Source organism: Schistocerca gregaria, chromosome X, assembly GCF_023897955.1.
Source record: "Schistocerca gregaria isolate iqSchGreg1 chromosome X, iqSchGreg1.2, whole genome shotgun sequence".
Taxonomy (NCBI): domain Eukaryota; kingdom Metazoa; phylum Arthropoda; class Insecta; order Orthoptera; family Acrididae; genus Schistocerca; species Schistocerca gregaria.
The window spans coordinates 675,432,668-675,455,433 of record NC_064931.1 but is presented as its reverse complement, the minus strand read 5'-3'; positions in this window follow the sequence as shown (position 1 = coordinate 675,455,433).

Below are 22,766 nucleotides of genomic sequence, written 5' to 3'. Positions count from 1 at the left end.
AAGATTGATAATTATTACATCAATGGTCAACTAGAGATGGTTTGGACTTAGAAAATGAGCATGTGAGCTTTGTATCTAGTTACCATCTACAATCATGTGCGTGAAACTTTGCAAACGTTTCACTTCCTACTGAACTTAAAAATGTGGAATTATTTGAGAAAAAGAACGAAAAATGTCTGTTAATGTGTATGGTATTCACTACTCCTAGCATGAGTGCTTGGTTATAGTAGGGGCAGAAGAGTATGGAGGACATGATTTTAAAGTGGTTCTATCACGTGTCTCGAAACATAAATAAATGTGTGAGACACGTGAATCTGTTAATGCTGCCGGTCGAAAATTTACCATTTATGCAAAATAAAAAAGACTATTGAGGTTATCAAATAGTAGGATTACTGCTTGTACTCATTATATTGTTCTATGTGAGTGATATTCGCCCTATTTTCAGTCTAGAGAGAAGTTAGTTGCACATTCAGTGAATTGATCGCAATTGTTACTGACGATATTGATGTGCACAAACCATATAGTTCAAATGGCTCTGAGCACTATGGGATTTAAGAGCTGAGGTCATCAGTCCCCTAGAACTTAGAACTACTTAAACCGAACTAACCTAAGGACATCACACACATCCATGCCCGAGGCAGGATTCGAACCTGCGACCGCAGCGGTCGCGCGGTTCCAGACTGAAGCGCCTAGAACCGCTCGGCCACTTGGGCAGGCAAACCATACAGTGTTGCTTTCTACGTGCACTGTAATTAGTGATGGAGATTCTTAGTTTCAGCTGTACCAAGGTGCTGACTATGGAACAGCTTAGCAAACTGCTGTATTACATTGCAGAATGCATAACAAATTACTTGTTGCGAAATAAGCGGATGGTTATTAGCCTCAAACAGGAAGAAGCGTTTCGAACAGGAGAAATATGCCACATCTGTAAAGAACAGTTCAAGTAAACTGATGTGAACCACAGAGATAATTGTCATTTTATAATCATATTTGGAGGAGCTGTACTTGATATCTGTAATTTAAATCATATACTAGTACCTAGTTTTCTGGTGCGTCTTGTGTTTCATAATCCGACGAATATCAATGCTCATTTAATAATTATGGACCTATGCGAACAAGTGGAAGAAACTGACATCAATAAAGCGATTAAAATAAATCCAGGCCATGTTTATATGGTTGCAACAAACATGGAAACGTATAAAACATTCACTAAATCTATCACTGTATGATACCATTGTGAGGTAAAATTTCAATTTATAGTTTCGTTCAAGTTTCTAGCGTATTCTCCTGGAAAATGTGTCTCATATTTAAAGCTTATGAATTGAAAATAACAAGACAGTATTTCCCCAACAGTGACAGTTTAATTAGATCAACAAGAAACACATATTTCCAAACGGATATGTAACAGACGAACCTATTTTGTTGGATGAACAATTGCCGCGAACTGTAGCTTGGTGACTGTTAAAACGACGATTAAGGAATTGGAATACCATATAGCGTGCAAAGTGTGGACTTCATTAGAATGCGAGGCATTAGGAGATTACACCAGCTTATATTTGAAATCCGATGTCTTGCTTTTGGTTGACATGCTTGAAACTATATGCACGTTCTGTCTTAAAATTATGTGACTTCACCTGGCAGAGCATGTGATCCTTTCCTGGAAACAACTAATGTACAATTGAAACTTATTATGGACAGAGAACAATTACAATTTGTTGAGCGTAGCGTCACAGGTGGTATTGTTCACTGTTCACATCCACATGCAACTGCAAATAACAGGTTCATGGTTGATTATAATGAAAATAACGATAAATCTTATGTACAGTACATTGATGTTAATAGCCTCTACAGCTGGGTAATGATGCAATAGCTGTTTGCATAGCTGTCTGTGGACGGATTTGATGTAATGAGCTTAACAGTCGATTCAGACATAGATTACATTTTATAAGTAGATCTTCAGTATGCAGAAAATATCCATGAACTTCTTTCTGACCTGCCATCACGTTCAGAGAAAATGGTACAATCACCAAGCATCAACAAGCCAGGAGTTGAAAGAAACTGATTTCCACATTATACGATAAAACAATTATGTGATTCACCACAAAGTGGTGTCTGAACAATAATTTTATTCTAAGCAAAATACACACAGTATAGTCATTCAGTGAAGTACATGGATGAAACCACATATTGACAGTAACGCTAGGAAACGTATGAATGCAAAAGAAAGAAAAAAATTCGAAAAGTACTTTTTTAATCTAATGCATATCAGTAGTTTTCACAAAACTATGCAGAATGTGCGAAAAATGAGTGATGCAAGCAAGTCATAAGTGGGGAATGGAGACGTTGAGCTGCTGCTCTGATTTCAAGATCGAATTTGAAGCACAGTGCAATATTTAAGGAAAATTTGATTGCTATTGTATCGAGTAAATTTAACATTTGTGATAAACCTGTAGCTATACGAATGGCTATTTTAGATATTTCTAAGACTCTGCTTGCAGATTTCCATTATGGTTATATTTTGAAGTCAACTGAGGCAAAAAGTGTTACAATGTCTAACACAGACATTGATAGCTTAATTTATCATGTAACTACCTCAAATATTTATGATGTTATTAAATATAATGTGAATACGTGCTTTGACTCTTCAGCTTACCCAGAGTGTAACATTTTTAACAATAAAAAGAAAGTGAGTTGAATGAAAGATGAATTATCAGGGAGATTATTACAGTATTCATAAGACTGTGAGCGAAAACGTACGCTCTCAAAACGGAGGCACAACGTGTAATGCGTGGAGCGAAAGTTGTGAAACGCTCGTAAGCAAATTAGCTAAGCATTGATGATTACTGGAACGAGTACTAAATAGTGTTTATAAATCAACTGTACAAGCTGAGTACAGTTTTGACTATAAAGCAACATAAATTAGAATTTTCAGCAAAATATGCTTTATATTTCATGCTACACGATACAGTGAGCACTGATAATGTGGAATCATTTTCGATAAGGCAGATATGTGTGTGATAGCTGAGTTACCAGTAACCTACTGGTTGGAAATGTGAAGTAAATTGTAACCTATACGTTGTTGATGTAGTATGAAACTTAAATTGTAATAAACAAGTTGCAGATGTATAATGAAATTGAAATTGTGATCTGTACGTTGAAAATGTGATTGTAACATTGGTTGTATATGTATTATGACAATGGAACGTTCCATAATATATAGAGATACATGTCTCGGTGTCTTTCTTGTGATCTATACCTACCACTGATAGCCTAATCTTTGCAAACATACTGGGCATAGCAGCTTTCACACTGAACGGTGCTAAAATATGATACAGAACAGTCCTAATCGCATAACAACACTTTTATTCATAAGTTGTGGCCGGTTTCGATGTGTTGTAAATTGTCTTCGGACCATACTCCAACGATGACGTGTGGAGATGCTGGCACATAGCATCAGCTGTGGATACCACCCAGTCAATTGAATAATTTCACACAGGAAAATATTTTAATGGGACTGATTCCGGGAAAATAATTATTTGTAAAATGTATTGAGTTTCTAGGCAATAGAGGAGGCTACATTTGGAACATTCAGCTATCTTGAGACGATTGTGGCCGCTGCACGTATTCTCGCCCACGTCTAATGCGTAGTAATGCCGACATGGCGGGTTAATTCAATCAGTTAGAAAAGTTGCGGAAGGAAACTGAAGGAAGAGGCGAAACTCCTTCCATCTGTAACGCCCTGCTCTTTTAGTTTTCCGCGGGCACCGGTCCCGTAGGGCTCTGACAGAACTTTCGCAATAGAACACGTGTCTTCTCAACGGAGACCGTGTCCCACGTCGGCCGGCCTAACTTCGTTATCCGTTCGCGAATGTACCGATGTGGGAACATGCTGCAAGTTAAAACTGTCTTTCGTCTTCGGCCGAGCGCGCCTGTATGTGCTTGATTGTGTGTGGGCGAGCGCGCGCGCGTTTGTGTGTGTGTGTGTGTGTGTGTGTGTGTGTGTGTGTGTGTGTGTGCGTGCGCGTGCGAGTGTGTGGTATGTATACTGGTGACAACCCTGTGTAGGTTCTGCACATACTGAGAAGACGGTGACTCTGTGGTACTGAATGATTGGCTGTTTCGTTCTAATGAAGGGTAGAATATTGGGCTGAGATTGGGAGAGTAAAATATGCATGTATTGTCTTAGAAGCCCCTGACTGGCCTATTTGCAAGAAAGGAGCATAGCTCAGGAATGAGTTGAAAATTCTATTGGACAATTATTGGGCTGTGATTGGGAGATCTAAATATATGTGTGTAGGCTTACAAACTATCTGACTGGCCTATTCCTAAGAAAGGGGCGTGGCTAAGGAGAGGAGGGTGGAGGAAGAGAAGGACGAGGCATGGTGACGTCATGCGTTTTCTCCTTTCCCTGTTGAATTCCTGTTGATAGTATCTGATTATAAAATTAGTGGCGAACATATTGAACATGTTATATCGCGAAATGCGACTACTGAATGAAATCAGTATTAGGGAAGACGAATAAAAGATCAGATTTGGTGGTCAGATTGTGGGGGAAATGTAATGCATCTGCAAATTAAATCGCATTCGAGACTCTATGCGCCCAATCCTACGGCAATGTTCCAGTGTTCGCAGTCCTTATGGAGGAGTCATGCCAGAAAATGACGAACGAATTCAGAAAAGTGTTGCTAGGATCGTAACAGGTGGATATAGATCATACGAAATTGTAGCATAAACACCCAGGTAGCTTAAATGGGAATCCTTGGAAGGAAAACGACCTAGTTCTTGCGAAATCCTCCCGGGTAACTTTAGAGAACCTGTATTCGAAGCATTATGTGCAACCACTATGCTGCCGCCAACGTATATCTCGCTTTGAAGACTAAGTTCAGAGAGATTAGGGCTTGACAGAGGCATGTAGACAGCCACCTTTCCCTCCGTCAACACGTGAATGCAACACTGGTACGATGTTCCCTCCGCCATGAACTGTACAGTGACTTAAAAAGTATGTATGTAGATGCAGCACCTGACACCATCAGTGTTAGGCTCATATGTAATAAGACAAATTCCTAGTCCATGGTTCCATTCTAGCCAAGGATATGCGCGAGCTTAACATCCACCTGGCAGTTTTCAGGACATTAATACCCCAATATGGCTGGATCTCCTCTTGTTGAGAAATTAATCTCTGTTCCTCCTCTGCGAGTTTCCGACCGACGTGGCTCAGCGGTTGAGGCACTGAACTCTCTTTAGGGAGAAGCGGGACATCTCAATTCAGGTTTTCAGTAATTGGTAACTAAAAATGTTGGTTACTTAGAAAAGGATTTCACCCAGTTAAGAATTGCGTGTTGAGTTCTAGTCCAAAATCCAGTCACAAAGCTGGTCCATTATTTCTTTAGCTCATATTTCGTTCACTAAGCGACACTGTAGACTTGTATCGATTAGCTTCAGGAAATCCATGAATGCAGCATCAACCACTGCGCGATTATTTAACGTCCTCTGAATCTCATGGGTGACCTTTTCCAATTTAGTCTGACGAGGTCTATGTGTTGGGATGTAATCTCCATTAGTACAGAGGAGATTTCCATTCTTCAAAAAGGTCATAATAATTGAACATGAATTATAGATCAACAGCGTGTTCAAAAACTACTTGTTCACATTAACATAGGAGATAGAGAACCTCAAAACAAATATATTTAGTTATGGTAGATATGGTCTGATGTTAGCTACGATTTACATGTAAGGTAGTTTAGCATGCTAGTTACAGCAGTGGTACTCGCAGTAACTGCTCGAATGCGCGACCGTTGGTCTATATTCTCGCACTACATCGTCAAACCATTGGCTGTCGCGTCTGTTTGAAGATTGCTCGCATGTTCTCAGTAGTACCAGCAGCAGCAGCAATTCAAGCTACGAGGCCTTCTTCTGTTTCAACAACTGCTTCATACAGCAGCTGCTTCATATGCCCCCCCCCCCAGAGGAAGAAATCAAGACCGAGAGGTCAAGTGACCCGAGTAGCCTGACCACATCAGCCAACCCATCAATTCCCGAAGGTGGCTCTCAGATGATTCCTCTCAGAAATGCTGAAATTGACTGGCATCCCATAATGCTGGAAGTACATCCTTTGTCTAACATTAAGAGGTACATAATCCGCACTTATAGCAAAGCATGTCCGCCGAAGATGCAATATGTCCGTCTGTTGACTCAGAATGAAGGAAAGCATGGTCCAATCAACGTATTACCGAGAATTCCGGCCCACACATGACGAACATCTCGATGTAAATTACCTCGGCCAGAAATAAGAGGTGCAGGGCAGTCTGTTGTAAAAACCATTTTGCGAACTGCATGCGCTCGGGAAAATCTTCAGGTGCTAGTTCAAAAAAATGGCTCTGAGCACTATGAGACTTAACTTCTGAGGTCATCAGCCCCATAGAACTTAGAACTACTTAAACCTAACTAACCTAAGGACATCACACACATCCATGCCCTAGGCAGGATTCGAACCTGCAACCGCAGCGGCCGCGCGGTTCCAGACTGCAGGTGCTAGTGCTAGCACACGTTGAAGATGGAAAGAATGAAGCTCCTGGTCAAGGAACACATTCAACACAAAGCTATGTCTGACCCTAAGGATGTGTCCAATACGTCGTGTATTTGTAGATGGTGTATCGTTAACGTGTCGCAGAATGTCGTCTTCTATTTCGGGACCAGTATCACGCATACCAGTAAAGAAAGTGCCTTTCACGTAGCAGACGATGCAGATGCCCGACTGTTTGATGTTGTGGAAACCGTCGGTTGAGATAGCACTGTCGATACTTTCTCACTGCAGCTTGTCCATTTCCGTATACCAGATGTCTGTCAGCCATTTCAGCATATGTAAACTGTTCCATGTCCACTGTTGTTCTCACAAGGCGGTGATGATTGCGACTGAATCAGTGTGTTGACAATGAAGTCTTCGTTGTTACCACAGGCGGTGGTGCTTCTGAATGAATCAGAGAGTTCCAAACAGATCTCAGAGCCAACCAGCCGTACACAGAGCAGTTTTGAATGTCGGCACACATTGCCACTCAGCGAAACCGACACAAAACCTTACGTCAGCACCACTAACAAAATGTTCCCTAACATTACACGTTGACTTCAGAGACCTTATGTTCCTTACCGAAATATATTTGTTTGGATGTTCTCTACCTCCTGTATTAATTTGAACGAATAGTTTTGGAACGTCCTTTATAACTCTCTACATCGGCCCAGTAACCAATCTCGACAACGGTAGTGGCCTCTCGTAGGCAACATAATTACCACAATCTACATCTATTTGAACTTACTCACTGTATTCAGTCCTTGGTCTCCTTCCACAATTCCCACCACACTTCCCCCCAATATCAAACTGACAATAATCTAATTTCTTAGAGAATGTCCTATAAACTGGTCCCTTCTTTGAATCACATTGTGCCATAAATATCTTTTCTCCCTAAATCGATTCAGTACCTCATCATTAGTACCTCGATCAACGTATCTAATTTCATCCTTCTTGTATAACATCACATTTGAGGAGCTTCTGTTCTCTTCTTGTCTGAACTGCTCATCGTCCGCGTTTCACTTCTGTGCAAGGCTACGTTCTAGACAAATACCTTAATACCGTTAGAAAACATTTTAGCAGTCAAAATGATATTATTAACAAATACCTCTTTTTCAGAAACGCTTTTATTGCTGATGGCAGTCTGCATTTATGCTCTTTCCACCTCGGCCATCATCAGTTTTCCTAATCTGATTAGACCGAGCGAGGTGGCGCAGTGGTTAGACACTGGACTCGCATTCGGGAGGACGACGGTTCAATCCCGCGTCCGGCCATCCTGATTTAGGTTTTCCGTGATTTCCCTGAATCGCTCCAGGCAAATGCCGGGATGGTTCCTTTCAAAGGGCACGGCCGACTTTCTTCCCCGTCCTTCCCGAATCCGATGAGACCGATGACGACGCTGTCTGGTCTCCTTCCCCAAACAACCCAATCCCCCTAATCTGATTCCGTCAGTATCTCCTCATTTAGTTCGATTATACTCCATTACCATTGTTTTACCTTTGTTGATGTTCGTCTTATAATCTCTTTTCAATATGCTTTCCATTACGTTCAACTATTCTTCCAAATCCTTTGCTGTGTGTGACAGATTTTACAATGTCATCAGCAAACCTTAAAGCTTTTATTTCTTCTCCATGGACATAATTTCCATTTCTCAATTTTTCGATGGTTTCCTTTACTGTTTGCTCAATGTACAGACTGAATAACATCGGGGATACGCGACAACCCTGTCTCATTCCATTATCAACTCTCTCTTCCCTTTCATGTCTACCTTCGATTCTTATAATTGCAGTCTGGTTTCTATACAACTTGAAAGTAACTTTCCACTCTCTGTATTATAACCCTGCTACCTTCAGAATTTTAAACAGTGTAGTCCATTCATTATTGTTAAGAGCTTTCACTAAATTTAAAAATGCTGTAAACGTGTTTGCCTTTCTTCAATCTGTCCTAGGGTCAGTACTGCCTCGCATGTTCCTACAATTCTGTGGAAGCCAAACTGATCTTCCCCAACATCGACTTGTACCAGTCTTTGCAGTCTTGTGTAAATAAACCGTCTTTGGAATTGGAATTATTACATTATTCCTAAAATCTGAGGGTATTTCGACTGTTTCATATACATTGTACACCAGGAGGGATGATTTTTCCGTGGCTGGTTCTCCCAAGAATCTTAATAATTCTGAGGGAATGTTACCTATTCCAGGGCTCTTGTTTCCTCTTAGATCTTTCAGCTCTCTGTATAATTATTTTCGCAGTATCCCATTTCCAGTCTCACCTTCATCTATTTCTTCTTCTCTTTGTATAATATTGTCCTCAAACTTGTTGCCCTTGTATGGACCTTTCAGGTTTCCTTTCTTTGCATAGTATTGGCGTGCCATCTGGACCCATCATATACCGTAACGTTTCTTTGCTCCAAAGGGCTCTTTAATTCTCCTATATGCGGCATCTGTCTTTCCCCTAGTTATGCATGCTTCTACAGCCTTGAATTTGTGCTCTAGCCACTCCTGCTTAGCCATTTTGCACTCTCTGACAATCTCATTTTTAGATGTCTATATTCTCTTTCACCTGCTTCATTTGCTGCATTTTTATATTTTCTCCTCAAGTCAATTAAATTTTATATCCCATGTGCTATCCAGTGTGATACTGTGTCAACTGATTTCTAAAAGTTCGGATCTTTGCTCACTATGAGATCTAGATGTTGCCCTCTCGAGTAAGTTGTTCATCTAAATGCTGTCAGTAATTTTTGGAAAAGACGTTCAGAGCAATCTTAAACGAATCCTTGTCATTGCCACTGAATTTAATCTCAAACGTATAATTCTGAAAATTCTGAAAAGTAGCCACCTACGACTAATCTTATTATAATGTAAACGTTTTCAAGAAACTAATTTCTTTACATGTGAAAATCGATGGCGATCACAGAGTGTCCAGGCTGGTAAATATGATGGCATACATTGCAACCAGTGGGTCTCCAAACGCGTTTGTTTCGGCGCTTACAAAGAACATTTGAGACCAAGTGTACTGAAATCAAGTAAGACCATTCAATTTCTTTCGACATCCATAGCTCTTCTCATTTCTTTTTTCCTAGCGTTGTGTTTATTATTAATCATTTTAGCGTTTGCTACGTACACAGCAGGAAGAAAGCCTATAATTTTCCAGGAAACTTTCGCCGTAAGCTGTTCAGCAGATGAAATCGACTTCGCCTTTTTTGTTCATGGGCACCGGCTTCCTCTGCTTTGAGTGCTGCTTCGTTTGTGGTGCGAAGTTGTGGACCCATTTCTTATTCATAGTAACAAATTAGTGAGTAAGAGCACCTGGATCCTTTTTTGAAATTTCTAAATAGTGTTGATAAGTTCTTTTCGCATTTTCTATTCGTCAGCATTCAACGAATGCGGCATCCATTTGCATAAATCCTTCTCACAGTTAATTCTCCATGTACTGCTCTCATTCCTCTGATATTCCTCTGACTTTAGTTATTTCATACACTTTTAGTCGTTGATCGTTCAGCGTCGTATTGTGCACATTCTCAATGTTGTCGTGGTGGTTAAAGGTTCACGACGACTTTTACGTAGGACATCTGTAATTGAAGTACAGCACGTTCCCACTCCGCCAGTGATCTGTCAGTTTTAAAATACGTCGGACATTGCTCCTTACAAACCTTCACCAGCTTCGAATTCCGTTGGCAAAAAGCCGTGCAAAACAAAATCAAATCTAAACTATATTTGCATGGCCTTATAGTTTTTCAGTTAGAGCGAAACATGCAAGCTGATCGATCACTTTCAAAATCCATTAAAACCAAACAGTTCCGCATATCAATTTGGCGCTTGACTTACATTATTGCGCTACGTTCACGAATACAAGAAGAAAGGAATTCCGTTGATACCAACCCCATCTTTGAGGCAAGATGAGAACTTCTCTCCTTGAGAACATAGCACGTGGCTTACGCAGTCAAATGCCAAGGGCGAAACTACATATTTCTATCTTCGAGATAGAAATCAGATTTGTGTTTACGTTGGCTAAAATATAGCAATTTGAAATTGACCAATATCACGTGTTACATTGAAATCATTTCTTGTCACTATTATGCCACACTGACGGCTCAACACAACATCGTTTGCTTGACACTGCAAGTTCGTACCCCCTCTCTTTTCCTCCATGAAAATTGTGGCGGTCGCGAGCATATTTACAATCCCAAGACATGGCCTTCACCTGCGGATACTTATTGTGTATTGCGCCAGAAATATGAAGCCTGTGTTCTATAACTCGGCTGCTACGCCGAAGGGACAAGTGTTTTACATAACTCGTCGCAAAGTGGCGTTTTATGGGCTCGTTGACGATCGAAACGCCAAGCGTACGACAACAGTTGTAAAGACGTCTTCAAGTGATCCACGCAAGCCAGATTCACTACAGTTTAGACTCTTATTTCTACTCCATTTTGTGTACATGTGCGAGCCACCTTTAATTAGCCGGCGCTCCGTCTCGTAGCGCCCTCGAAATGTCAGATGTTCGCCCTCTTTGTAAGACTCGTATCATGTTAGCAACTCTCTTGAAAGTGTCTAACAAGCGCCGCTGTAGTTGTATCTTATTCAGCAGTGATGAGATGAGGTAACAGACGACAATCGCTCATGAGGTGTTTTGCTTCCGTCGGTTTGTGTATCTCTGAAAGAGCCGTCACTTACGTTACTATCTGCTTGTTTTTCCGGTCAAGTGTTACATAGCTCTTCACGAACTGAATAGCTTGTGGCTCACTGCTGAACAGTATCCTGCAATTTTCTGGATGTTGATAAGTGCTGCAAAAGTTCCATCTAACGTACAAAATCAAATGATACTGTTGCAGCCGGTGAGTATAACCAACAGTTTCTCGTAGTCTGTATCGAGACCACGTAGTTTAATTGCATTCGTAACACGTGCAACGGAAATTTTACAATGAATGTACCTTGATTACACCCGAAATCACGCATGTACCACGTGGTGTTCTAAATTATACAGATGGCCTAGGATACTAAAATGAATACTTTTAATAAAGACATAATGATGAAAAATTAATGACTTAATTTTTTACAACATAAACAACTTGCACCTTATAGCAACAACTTAAGCTCAGCACTGTTCAGAAGGATGACTGACGGTCTCAGTGTACACGTGGCCTAATTCACTGTAGTGAGATGTTATTTTAGAATAAAAATACTATGGAGCCCCCTGCACTTAATCATCTCTCTGTAAGCCTGCTATGTACCACCATGAAATCTAAATAATTGGCACAAATCAGACGCCAGAGAGCATTGTTAGCTATTGGGACCTCCGTCGTCCGCCCCCGGTAGCTGAGTGGTCAGCGCGACAGAGTGTCAATCCAAAAGACCCGGGTTCGATTCCCGGCTGGTTCGTAGATTTGCTCCACTCAGTGACTGGGTGTTGTGCTGTCCTAATCATCATCATTTCATCCCCATCGATGTGCAAGTAACCGAAGTGGCGTCAAATCGAAAGACTTGCACCCGGCGAGCGGTCTACCCGACGGCAGGCCCTAGTCACACGACCTGATGAGGAAATGGTTCAAATGGCTCTGAGCGCTATGGGACTTGACATCTCAGGTCATCACTCCCCTAGAACTTAGAACTACTTAAGCCTAACTAACCTAAGGACATCACACACATTCATGCCCGAGGCAGGATTCGAACCTGCTACCGTAGCGGTCGCACGGTTCCAGACTGAAGCGCCTAGAACCGCTCGACCACCATCGGCCGGCCCTGATGAGGGACCTCTGTCGCAGTTCATGTATACAGATTAATGACAGAGTCGGTCAGAACCGATTTTCTCGTCCATACTGCTGCACACAGGCCACAGATCACAACAAATATGGCTCAACATCATTGAGATTGTAGCAAATAATTTCACCCCTGATCTATGGAGATGTGAAAAACGTTTAATGCGTTTTAGTTTTGTCTGTATCAGGAGACACCAAATCACCCCAAGACACAAACAGTGTGTTGGGACTCACTGACAATGCCATCTGCTGCAAGTCCTCATACGCAACATTGTATTCCCAATGGACACCATGTTGTTTGCCTGTAGGGTCAGTGATATCTTAACAGTGGAGGAGTTGATGTGAGGATCTTATAAGATTTACAAGGTTTATTATTCATAGAACATGGAGTTTACATATTCTGAGACAGATACCACACAACTGAACATTAATACTTCTTTTAGCATGTGAAAGGTTGACATTGTGCAACAGCAGTGAAAGTTGCTAACAAATAATTCGATGGGTGATAGCCGGCCGCGGTGGCCATGCGGTTCTAGGCGCTCAGTCCGGAACCGCGGGACTGCTACGGTCGCAGGTTCGAATCCTGCCTCGGGCATGGATGTGTGTGATGTCCTCAGGTTAGTTAGGTTTAAGTACTTCTAAGTTGTAGGGGACTAATGACCTCAGATGTTAAGTTCCATAGTCCTCAGAGCCATTTGAACCATTTTTTTGATGGGTGATATGAAAACTCGTTGCTCGCAAATCACGCGTAAGGATTTACACAGAGAAAATTTTGCAAAATAGTAAAGGAGGGTGATATTCTTACTGGGTGACACTATACTAATAGCCCTAAAGCGGAACGCTTCAACGTCAGCAGGGAGATCGTTCAAGACTTTGTTCACGGGCATAAGTGATAAGCATCAATCAAAGTCTGCTCGTTCACGTTGCCACACACACAGCAGCTACAGCCCAGAAAGGCTGTGTATCGGCTCACACGTGTACGATGAGTCTCTTCACGTCAACCTATCGCCGTGCACAGCCTGATAATGAATTCAGTTAAGCACTCAAGTAAATTTTCGATTTTCTGTGTGATGGTTCCATTTCAAGTCTTTCATGATTGTAATCCCCAAGCATTTAGTTGAGTCTACAACTTTTGTGTAACTCGTTATGGATCCAAATTTAACGGAGCCCTTTTACACTGCCAAGTCATAGTAATGTGTCCTTCTTTCACAAGCATTAACAACCACCTGTTGCAGCAGGACTGCTGCGAGATGTGCAGGAACGGAGTCAGTGAGACTCTGGAAGGTATCGCGGCCAGCTGAGCTATGTTTCTCGGTCAAGGATCCATGGCACGAACAGCCCTGTTGTGATGGACCCACACATTCTCGATTGGGTTTAAATCCGGGGAGTCTGGTGGACAGGGGAGTGAGGTAAAGTCATCCTGGTGCTGTTCGAACCACGCACGTACACAACGAGCTGTATGACACGTTACATTGTCCTGCTGGTAGATGCAACGTGCCGAGGAAAAACAAACTGCATGTAGGTTCAGAATGGTTCAAATGGCTCTAAGCACTATGGAACTTAACATCTGAGGTCATCAGTCCCCTAGAGTTAGAACTACGTAAACCTAACTAACCTAAGGACATCACACACATCCATGCCCGAGGCAGGATTCGAACCTGCGACCGTAGCAAGCCCGTGGTTCCGGACTGAAGCGCGTAGAACCGCTCGGCCCCAGGGGCCGGTCTGCATGTAGGGGTGGACGTAGTCCCCAAGGATATACTCATACTTTAGTTGATCCACTGTGCCTTCCAAAATGACGAGATTGTCCAAGGACGCCATGAAAATGTTTCCCAGACCATTTCGCTGCCCCCTCCGGCCTGGATCTTAAGTACGATTGTTGCAGGGTGCTTGCTTTCGGACGTTTCACGTCATATGTTTAATGTAGCATAAAACGTGATGTATCCGAAAAGGCTACGTGTCGCCGCTCAGTGGACGTCCAGTTGTTGTACTGGAGTGTAAATTCCAGCCAATGAACAGCAATCACATGGGTGCATGAAGGTACGGCCAAACTTTCAGCAAACATTCCTCACACACAAAGAAAGAAAATATGTTATGTGGACATGTGTCCGGAAACGCTTACTTTCCATGTTAGAGCTCATTTTATTACTTCTCTCCAAATCACATTAATCATGAACTGGAAACACACAGCAACAGAACGTACCAGCGTGACTTCAAACACTTTGTTACAGGAAATGTTCCAAATGTCGTCCGTTAACGAGGATACATGCATCCACCCTCCGTCGCAAGGAATCCCTGATGCGCTGTTGCAGCCCTGGAGAATGGCGTATTGTATCACAGCCGTCCACAATACGAGCACGAAGAGTCTCTACATTTGGTACCGGGGTTGCGTAGACAAGAGCTTTCAAATGCCCCCGTAAATGAAAGTCAAGAGGGTTGAGGTCAGGAGAGCGTGGGGGCCATGGAATTGGTCCGCCTCTACCAATCCATCGGTCATCGAATCTGTTGTTAAGAAGCGTACGAACACTTCGACTGAAATGTGCAGGAGCTCCATCGTGCATGAACCACATGTTGTGTCGCACTTGTAAAGGCACATGTTCTAGCAGCACAGGTAGAGTATCCCGTATGAAATCATGATAACGTGCTCTATTGAGCGTAGGTGGAAGAACATGGGGGCCAATCAAGACATCACCAACAATGCCTGCCCAAACGTTCACAGAAAATCTGTGTTGATGACGTGATTGCACAATTGCGTGCGGATTCTCGTCAGCCCACACATGTTGATTGTGAAAATTTACAATTTGACCACGTTGGAATGAAGCCTCATGCGTAAAGAGAACATTTGCACTGAAACGAGGATTGACACATTGTTGGATGAACCATTCGCAGAAGTGTACCCGTGGAGGCCAATCAGCTGCTGATAGTGCCTGCACACGCTGTACATGGTTCGGAAACAACTGGTTCTCCCGTAGCACTCTCCATACGGTGACGTGGTCAACGTTACCTTGTACAGCAGCAACTTCTCTGACACTGACATTAGGGTTATCGTCAACTGCACGGCGAATTGCCTCGTCCATTGCAGGTGTCCTCGTCGTTCTAGGTCTTCCCCAGTCGCGAGTCATAGGCTGGCTCCCTAAGACGCCGATCAATTGCTTCGAACGTCTTCCTGTCGGGACACCTTCGTTCTGGAAATCTGCCTCGATAAAAACGTACCGCGCCACGGCTATTGCCCCGTGCTAATCCATACATCAAATGGGCATCTGCCAACTCCGCATTAGTAAACATTGCACTGACTGCAAAACCACGTTCGTGATGAGCACTAACCTGTTGATGCTACGTACTGATGTGCTTGATGCTAGTACTGTAGAACAATGAGTCGCATGTCAGCACAAGAACCGAAGTCAACATTACCTTCCTTCAGTTGGGCCAACTGGCGGTGAATCGAGGAAGTACAGTACATACTGACGAAACTAAAATGAGCTCTAATATGGAAATTAAACGTTTCTGGACACATGTCCACATAACATCTTTTCTTTATTTGTGTGTGAGGAATGTTTCCTGAAAGTTTGGCCGCACCTTTTTAGAACACCCTGTATACCGTCCACTGCTAGTGGCGCCACCTGCCGTCTGTGAGTAGTTAATGCATGTTATACATGAAGATGCTATCTGATCTTTCGGACATGTCCGAAAGAACAGATACTCACAGGGCATTTGACCATATTCTTCTGAGCGGATGCACATACAGTGACCAAACTCTTACGTGAATCGGCAGTAAAGCCACCAGTAATGAGTATGATGGGCAGGAGCACTATGAATATAGTGCGGGACAATCAGTTGCGAATGTCTGTCTCACTGGAGGTGTGCCAGAGGTAAGTCCCTGCAGTCGCACTATCCTCTGGGTCCTCGGTGGCTCAGATGGATTTGCCGGCACGGTAGCTCAGCGTGTTCGGTCAGAAGGTGGCTTGGCCTCTGTAATTAACAAACTGAGTAAAGGAATCAACGATCAGCTTGAACGGATGTCTTGTGACGTCCTCCTGGACCAAACGCAACGACCTATATCCAACAAAATGAAAAAAAATGAATAGAGCGTCTGCCATGTAAGCAGGAGATCCTGGGTTCGAGTCCTGGTCGGGGCACACATTTTCAACTGTCCCCGTTGACTTATATCAACGCCTGTATGCACCTAAGCGTATTCATTTCATTGTAAGTTAATGCATGTTGACGTTGAACACAGGTGGTGGTCTCATTAAGGTGACTGTACCGTGGAGTACTCATGTGGAGGACTAAATATTTTTTTATTGCCCAGAGTAATTTTTTTTTTTTTTTGGGGTCATCTGTCTACTGACTGGCTTGATGCGGCCCGCCACGAATTCCTTTCCTGTGCTCTTCATCTCAGAGTAGCACTTGCAACCTACGTACCCAATTATTTGCTTGACGTATTCCAATCTCTGTCTTCCTCTACAGTTTTTGCCCTCTACAGCTCCCTATAGTAGCATGGAAGTCATTCTCTCATGTCTTAGCAGATGTCCTATCATCCTGTCCCTTCTCCTTATCAGTGTTTTCCACATATTCCTTTCCTCTCCGATTCTGCGTAGAACCTGCTCATTCCTTACCTTATCAGTCCACCTAATTTTCAACATTCGTCTATAGACGTCCATGGAGTCAATTACCACCATACAAATATGTTGTCTAAATAATATTGCAATTCCTTTTGACCTTCTGACGACTTTTATAGATGGTAAACAACAGCATCATCTGCAAATTATCTAAGAGGACCGCGCAAAATACCTTCCAATGTTTAAATAGATTAGAAACACCTGAAGGCCTATAACCCTTCGATAGGAAACATCACATGTCACTTCTGTTTTACTCTATGTCTTTCGATCAGTTACTATGAACTGTGGCCTCTCTGACAGGGAATGAGAAATTCAGTCGCATAACTGAGACACTACTCCATATTCCTGCAATTTGATGAGGAATAGCCTGTGAGGAAAGGTATCAAAAACATTGTGGAATTCTAGAAGTATGGAATCAACTTCAGATCTCTTGTTGATAAACTCATTACTCGGCGTGAATAAAGAGCTATTTGTGTTTCACAAGAACGATATATTCCGAATTTATGCTGCCTGTATGCCTTCAAGGTATTTCATATTGCCCGGACACAGTATATGATCCAAAATCCTATTACAAATCGATATTAGTGATATGATTCTACATTTCAGCGGATACTTCTATTTCTTTTTTTGAGTATTGGTGTAACCTTTGCTATTTTCCGGTAATTTGGTACGAATCTTTTGTCGAGCGGGGGTTGTGTATGTCTGTTAAAAGTGGAGCTATTTCATCAGTATACTCAGAAAGGAAGCTAATCGCTATACAGTTTGGACCAGAAAAAGTTCCCTCGCTACGCCGAGGATATGTACTTCTCAGTTACACATGTTGGCAGCTGTTCTTGATTCGAATCCCGATATATTGGCCGAATCTTTGATGAAGCAATTTCAGAAGGCCGTGTTTAGTAACTCCGCTGTAGCGGCGTTGTCATGGGTAACATTACCATTGCTATCGCACAGTGAAGGCATTGATAGTTGAGTCTTGCCGCAAGCATACTTTATATATAAGTAGAATATCTTCGCATTTTCTGCCAGATTTCGAGAGAGAGTTTCGTTGTGGAAACTATTAAAAGTATCTCGCATTGAAGACCGCGTTAAAATACGAGCTTTTGTAAAACTGCGCCATTATTGGAGATTTAGTGTTCCTTTAAATCTCGTTTTAGGTTATATTCACCAAATGCACTTGGTGTGGCGGGAAGATGTTCCCCTACCACCGAAAATAGTTACTGTTACGAGTTGGCAGCTCGCACGCAGCAACTACACAGACTCGTGACACGGCAATACAGGGTTAGCCAACTTAAATGCAAAATTATGGCAACACATATATACAATAATTTATTAACAGAAACTTTGCAAATGAAATGAAATGATCGTGTAGCATTGTTGGCCGGGAGGCCCCATCCGGAAAGTTAGACCACCGAGCGCAAGTTTTATTTCAGTCGACATGACATTGGGCGTCTTGCGTGCCGTGATGCGGATGAAATGGTGATGAGGACAACACAATACCCACTCCACGAGAGGAGAAAATCTACAACTCTACCGGAAATCGAACCCGGACTCCCTGCGTAGGAGGCAAGCACAATATCATTCAGTTAAGCAGGCGAACACTTCGCAAATACTTAACTATAGCACGAAAACAGGGGTGTCAGTGGTTCAGTGTTCACTTGCATTCACCTACCTGTAACTCTAGTCCAGTACCTAATCCTTTGAACGTGAACTACGACCACTTGTAGAATGTACATTTTTGTTCTTCTTGGCGGTGACTGTAGAGACTGCCCTGATCTCGTCTTGAGGTACTGTTGTTACTGGCTGACTTTGAGCACTGTGTTAGCTTATTTCCGCGTCTGGCAGGTGCGTGTCCTCCTGGGAACTATTTGTGTGACGTAAGATGGAAGTATCAAATAAATAGTGCCTTGTGGGCCCTCAGCTGGGGGCTAGCCGTAATTCAGTTGCAGCTGAGTGCTAGGCAGCGCGTCGCTCTTCAGCGTATTGCTATGTTCCGTATCGTCGGAAGCTGACACGATTTTTTTCCTTGCTTCCTGACCTGTTTTGTGCACAAAGGGGGATCTGTTCCGTATCTTGTTAACTTACCTGGTATGAAACTCTTAATAACCATCAATATGATAGCTTTCAATTTAGGTCATATCTTATTTACCCTTACATTGCTGTTTTTGAAGGAATGGAGGCTTTGTCTCAGGAAGGCATGAAGCAAATTTTTATCTCCTTTTCTTTAAATACCTATATTTTCCCTTCATTTTTGTTGGGTTAAGGATGTTACAGTATTCAGTCTCGATACAACAACCTTGTCACTAATCACTGTATCCATCATTACGCCCCATATTTCTTAGCGCGTAGTTGTTGCCAAGAGATTAAGTATTTTATCACAACCTTTTACACTTCATGTAGGTTCCTGTAAAAATTTCTCCAAATAATTTTGGAGCAAAGCGTTTTGTACCATTTCGGACGATGTTTTATGCCTGCCAGTGACTTTAAACATGTACAGCCTGTAACAGGTATAATTGCAGATATTTTTTTGTGTGGTACCTTAATATATACACACATCATTATGTTGGTTGATTTTTCTCTGCATCAAACAGTTTTCTCACAAACACCTCACAAATTTTACCACCTGATGTTTTCTGAATGGCCGTAACTGCACCACGAAGTTGACTACGCCTGTCAGTACAGACTACCCGTTCTACGTCCAGCCGTCCACACTTCAACACCTGATCTGCTGCCCGTGGGGAAAATAGGCATTAATGGCTTGCTCTTCGAGGTGCTAGTTTTGCAAATGAAGTAAATACTGATGTAATTCTGTTCAGTACACCGCCCTGTCACCAATAGAAATATGCACTTATACCCATTACATCTGCGTTTTCACCAATATATCGAGGTTACATTGAAGTCACCACTGCTGTCCATTAAAATTGCTACACCGAGAAGAAATGCAGATGATAAACGGGTATTCATTGGACAAATATATTATACTAGAACTGACATGTGATTACATTTTCACGCAATTTGGGTGCATGGGTCCTGAGAAATCAGTACGCAGAACAACCACCTTTGGCTGTAATAACGGCCTTGATACGCCTGGGTATTGAGTCAAACAGAGCTTGGACGGCGTCTACAGGTACAGCAGCCCATGCAGCTTCAACACGATACCACAGTTCATGAAGAGTAGTGACTGGCGTATTGTGACGAGCCAGTTACTCGGCCACCATTGACCAGACGTTTTCAATTGGTGAGAGATCTGGAGAACGTGCTGGCCAGGGCAGCAGTCGAACATTTTCTGTATCCAGAAAGGCCCGTACAGGACCTGCAACATGCGGTCGTGCATTATCCTGCTGAAACGTAGGGTTTCGCAGGGATCGAATGAAGGGTAAAGCCACGAGTCGTAACACATCTGAAATGTAACGTCCACTGTTCAAAGTGCCGCAAAGGGAACAAGAGGTGACCGAGACGTAACTAATGGCACCCCATACCATCACGCCGGGTGATACGCCTGTATGGCGATGGCGAATACACGCTTCCAATGTGCATTCACCGCGATGTCGCCAAACACGGATGCGACCATCATGATGCTGTAAACGGAACCTGGATTCATCCGAAAAAATGACGTTTTGCCATTCGTGCACCCAGGTTCGTCATTGAGAACACCATCGAAGGCGCTCCTAATCTGTGATGCAGCGTCAAGGGTAACCGCAGACATGGTCTCCGAGCTGATAGTACATGCTTCTGCAAACGTCGTCGAACTGTTCGTGCAGATGGTTATCGTCTTGCAAACGTCCCCATCTGTTGACTCAGGGATCGAGACGTGGCTGCAGGATACGTTACAGCCATGCGGATAAGATGCCTGTCATCTCGACTGCTAGTGATACGACGCCGTTGGGATCCAGCATGGCGTTCCGTATTACCCTCCTGAACCCACCGATTTCATATTCTGCTAACAGTCATTGGATCTCGACCAACGCGAGCAGCAATGTCGCGATTTGATAAACCGCAGTCGCGATAGGCTACAATCCGACCTTTATCAAAGTCGGAAACGCGATGGTACGCATTTCTCCTTCTTACGCGAGGCATCACAACAACGTTTTACCAGGCAACGCCGGTCAACTGCTGTTTGTGTATGAGAAATCGGTTGGAAACTTTCCTCATGCCAGCACGTTGTAGGTGTCTCCACCGGCGCCAACCTTGTATGAATGCTCTGAAAAGCTAATCATTTGCATATCACAGCATCTTCTTCCTGTCGGTTAAATTTCGCGTCTGTAGCACGTCGTCTTCGTAGTGTAGCAATTTTAATGGCCAGTAGTGTATATGAGCCATGTACCTGTTCGAAATTGAGATTAGATTTTTGTTCAACGTTTCTACAATTTTATCTCCTGAATTGGGTGTCGGTGAAAGGAATCAGTTCTTAATTTACTCAGGTTGTCGAGTATAACCTCTACTCGTACTCAAAGGAAATATCTATACCAATTTTACTATAAGATAAACTACTTCTAACAGCAACAAACATGCAACCAACAACTGTAATTCTTCTATTCTTTGTGATCACCATTAGGTTCTTGTTGAATACTTCAGGCGAACTTACGTCCGGCTTTAGTCAGCTTTCAGTATCTATAACGATTTTTGCTTCAGTGCCTTCTATGAGCGCTTTGAGCTCTACTTTTCTCTCAACATAGCTACGACAATTTACAATTATAAGTCCTCTGTTGTCTACCTTCGTCCTGTGTTTGACCTGCACCCGTTGAGACTGAACCGTAGTTTGTACTTTTACTGAGACCCTCTAACCAAACAGTAGTTAAACTTTGTTGCTCAAGAGGCAATACTGACATTGTGTGGCGTCATCCCGGAGCGCGTATGCACCGATATTATTATTAATTGTTGTGAGGCTGTTAGTAATTGGTAACCTACATAAATTACTATTTTATGTGACCAAATAGACTAGCCACAGTTAAGTACGCGATAAGTAGGCTATCGGCACCCAAATACTGGTCGGTGAAAGTCGGCACCATTTGGAAGACTTCGTGTCGATTGTTCTCTGTATCAGATTGCTGCCACCCTCAACGACCCGTAGTTGTGACACTGTAATTGCCTGACGAAGTGTTATTGCGTCGTCTGTATGAACGCATGATAAATCGATTAATAACAGTAATTGCACTTACTCTTAAATATATTATACAATGTGGGATACGATCACAAAGGTTTACTAAAAATTTTAGTGTCTTTTTCTTCTACACATTCCGTTGTATTACAACAACTTCATATTTCATGCCACAGATAATTACGACATTTGAAGGTGATTGCTTCTGTCATGCGCATTCACGAACCCGTCTTACTTCCGTCTCAAATTTGTACAATAACAGCTGATCGGCACGACTCGTGCACGCCCGCGAGTTGTCAATACTGGAGGACAAACGATAAAACATTCCCCCTCTCACATCTTGTAGCCCTGCCGCGGCAACGCTACTTACGAGTCCGCACCTAAGGTGAATTAAGTTGAAGTTTGGAATATTTTCTGGTATGCCGCCAAAGACATAACCGGAGGCCTACGGGTGGAACTTAAAGCATCTATTCTTTTGTGCGTCTTATAAACAGCGTCTACTGTGTTCTTTCCGTGAGCGAGAGATTAGTGGTAAATATAAGCTATGAAAAGGTTTCCTTACGCACCGACACATTTTAAATAATAATTAGAATTTCGTCAGAGCTTTGGAGATTATTCATTCTGTGCATTTTGAATTACTCTTGTCGACTGTGTCGGGAGGTATGTTAGACGAAAGGCATAGATAGTATTGCACCGACAAAAGCGATTTATGGGTTTAGGGTTGCTCCGTTGTTCTTACAC